Consider the following 4,020-nt stretch of genomic DNA (forward strand, 5'->3'; position numbering starts at 1 on the left):
ACACACACACACACACACACACACACACACACACACACACACACACCTCCTGGTGTTTATGGTGCTGTGGTGTGATGGTTGCAGCGTTTTGCTGTTTCATTCAGTCAGGGTTTAAAGTCTCGGGGGTGCAACGTGTCTCTGATGTCTCTCTAATGTCTCTCTGATGTCTATGATGTCTCTCTTATTTCTCTCTGATGTCTCTGATGTCTCTCTTATGTCTCTGATGTCTCTCATGCCTCTCTGATGTCTCTGATGTCTCTCTGATGTCTCTCTAATGTCTCTCATGCCTCTCTGATGTCTCTCTGATCACTCTCTGATGTCTCTGATGTCTCTCTAATGTCTCTCATGCCTCTCTCATGTCTCTCTGATGTCTCTCTAATGTCTCTCTGATGGCTCTCTGATGTCTCTGATGTCTCTCTGATCACTCTCTGATGTCTCTCATGCCTCTCTCATGTGTCTCTGATGTCTCTCTAATGTCTCTGTGATGCCTCTCTGATGTCTCTCTGATGTCTCTCATGCCTCTCTCATGTCTCTCTGATGTCTCTTTAATGTCTCTCTAATGTCTCTCTGATGTCTCTCATGCCTCTCTGATGTCTCTCTAATGTCCCTCATGCCTCTCTTATGTCTCTCTAATGTCTCTCTGATGTCTCTCTAATGTCCCTAATGTCCCTAATGTCTCTCATGCCTGTCTAATGTCTCTAATGTCTCTCTCATGTCTCTCTAAGGTGATGTAGAATTAAAAGTTGTTATAAGACGATTATGACTAGTGCAGACATCCGTAGCTTCTACAGATGGCGCCCTGTGGGGGCGGGACTTTGTTCCCCGCTAGACTATTGCAAGTCACTCCTCCTCGGCATCAGCTTTACCAACATCAACCGGCTCCAACTGGTCCAGAACAAGGCCGCCGCCCCATTACCCGCTCCAAATCCTGGCACCACATCCAGTCCTACAACAACTCCACTGGCTCCCTATCTCCTACTGGATCACCAACAAAATCCTGGTCTTCACATACAAAGCCCTCCACCATCTGACCCCCTCTCCCCCTACCAACCCTCACGGCCCCTCAGATCCACCTCAGCCGGTCTCCTCTGCATCCACAAGTCAAACCTCAGCAGTTTCGGGGACAGAGCCTTCTCCAGGGCAGCACCCAGGCTCTGGAACTCCCTCCCCCAAGGGATCCGCACCTGAGTCCCTCACCACCCTCCAGTCCCGCCTCAAGACCCGTGTCTTCACCTCTGAGTCCCTCACCATCCTCCAGTCCCGCCTCAAGACCCGTCTCTTCACCTCTAAGTCCCTCACCATCCTCCAGTCCCACCTCAAGACCCGTCTCTTCTCCTCTGAGTCCCTCACCATCCTCCAGTCCCGCCTCAAGACCCGTCTCTTCACCTCTGAGACCCTCACCATCCTCCAGTCCCGCCTCAAGACCCGTCTCTTCTCCTCTGAGTCCCTCACCATCCAGAAAAAATGTGGCCCCTGCATAAATATGTAAACTTCGGTTGATTATGCATTAGACGATGTGATTGCATATTCACGTTCTTCTGGAGCGACTGGACCAGACGCAAAGTGAGCGTTAGTTTTCCACATGGAGAACCAAACGCTGTACGTTCACTGGGCTGCAAAGGAGGAAAATATGCGATACCACGGTTGAATATCTCGATTTAGGTGTCAGTTTGTACCCCATTTTAAATGTTATGGAACCAATGAGATGCTCAGCTACGAACCTTGACCCACACTCTTCTTTAGGTTGTAGGGCTAGGGTTAGGGCTAGGGACACACCCCCTTCCTCAGGTACAAGGGTTGGGGAATGACCCTCTTCTTCAGGTACTAGGGTTAGGGACTCACCTCCTTCCTCAGGTACTAGGGTTAGGGACTCACCCTCTTCTTCAGGGTTAGGGTTAGGGACTCACCCCCTTCCTCAGGTACTAGGGTTAGGGTTAGGGACTCAGCCTCTTCTCCAGGGTCTAGGGTTGGGGTTAGGGACTCACCCTCTTCTTCAGGGTCTAGGGTTAGGGTTAGGGACTCACCATCTTCCTAAGGTTGCCGGGTTAGGGTTAGGAACTCACCCTCTTCCTAAGGTTGTAGGGTTAGGGTTAGGGACTCACCCTCTTCCCAGGGTTGTAGGGTTAAGGTTAGGGACTCACCCTCTTCCTAAGGTTGTAGGGTTAGGGTTAGGGACTCATCCTCCTCCTAAGGGTTAGGGTTAGGGACTCACCCTCTTCCTAAGGTTGTAGGGTTAGGGTTAGGGACTCACCCTCTTCCTCAGGTTGTAGGGTTAGGGACTCTGCCTCAGGACTAGGGTTAGGGACTCACCCTCTTCCTCAGGTTGTAGGTGAGCAGCAGGTTGCGGGAGAAGTGGTTGGCGAAGGCCGAGTAGAAGTTGAGGACTTTCAGCAGCGCGTCTCGTTTGATGATGTGAAGGTCGCAGTAGGTCAGCGCTCGCACGTTAGCGCACGACTGAGCCAACGTCATCTCCTTCCAGAAGATATCGCCAAACACGTCGCCCTTACCTGCAGACAGACAGGCAGAGAGACAGGAAGAGAGACAGTCAGGCAGACAGAGAGACAGGCAGAGAGACAGGCAGCCAGACAGACAGGTTACAGACGTTCTGACCTCCACAACATTTTGACAGCACAGCTGAGCTAATAAATAATTTTTCTGAACATCTGAGTGGCTGACTGACAGAGAACGGGACGGCGGCTGGGGGACGGCGGTCGCGGGACAGTAGCCGCAGGACGCGTGGACGGCGTTTCCAAGATCCTGTCTAATCCAACCACAGCAGCTGGAGACGTCGTTCTTCCTGCAGCCCAAAGCTAAAGCTGCTGTCTCTCAAAGTAACATGATAGTTCATTTGCATCTGGTTAGTGATGCTGAGATCACTGAGGAGCCCTTTGTGGACGGGACACTGGGACGGAGCAGAGGGCTCTGATACAGCTGCTGTTAGGAAGCATTCAAGTGAAAAGAAACAGGAAGACAGGAAGACAGACAGACAGACAGACAGAAGTGAAGCATGTGGACAGTTGCTGATGGATTTGAAACGAAGCGAAGTGTTTCTGAGAGATCTGCAGAGTCTAAATATTTATAGAGAGAGGAAGGAAGCCGAGTCGTTCTGCGGAGGAAACTTCTCTCGCTGGTTATCTGGGCCAGCGAGCAGAGAGACAGACAGGCAGACAGAGAGACAGACAGCCAGCAGATATGTGAAGCACAGACACAAGTGACCCAGCATCCGACAGCAGCAAAAACTTCTCGTGAAAATGTCTTGTTATTACACTACAAGTGTCACGTGATAGTGACATGTTGGTTCTTCTTCAGTCCGTACATGTTGTTGATGTTTAAAGGGGAAGTACGCCGTTTCTTTAGCTTAATTTACCTTAAAGGTCCCCTGAGAAAATGAAAGCTCAGATGGGACGATCTGGAACCTTGCCCCTTATGAGGTCATCTGTAATGCCATGTTCAACTGCTACACTGCAATGCCCTGCTACGTCCTGCTACGTCCTGCTACGTCCTGCTACGTCCTGCTGTGCCATGAACTACTACAAAATTCTAACCCCAACCGGCCCGTCAGACACCGCCTACCAAGAGCCTGGGTCTGGGTCTGGGTCTGGGTCTGACCGAGGTTTCTGCCTAAAAGGAAGTTTTTCCTCGCCATTGTCGCACTGTTGCTTGCTCTGGAGGAAACTACTGGAACTGTTGGGTCCTTGTAAATTCTGGAGTGTGGTCTATCTGTATAGTGTCTTGAGATAACTCTTGTTATGAATTGATACAATAAATAAAATTGAATTGAATTGAATAGGCACCTTTCTCACCTGCAACCTTGGTTCGGACCCAACTAAAAAGTCTGTAACTAAAAAGTCAGTAAAACTTAACGTCAGACCTTTCCCCAGGACGTCAGACCAGACGTCAGACCTGGACGTCAGACCAGACGTCAGACCAGACGTCAGACCTGGACGTCAGACCAGACGTCAGACCTGGACGTCAGACCTTTCCCCAGGACGTCAGACCAGACGTCAGACCTGGACGTCA

The sequence above is a fragment of the Etheostoma cragini genome, unplaced genomic scaffold, assembly GCF_013103735.1.
Source record: "Etheostoma cragini isolate CJK2018 unplaced genomic scaffold, CSU_Ecrag_1.0 ScbMSFa_367, whole genome shotgun sequence".
Classification (NCBI taxonomy): domain Eukaryota; kingdom Metazoa; phylum Chordata; class Actinopteri; order Perciformes; family Percidae; genus Etheostoma; species Etheostoma cragini.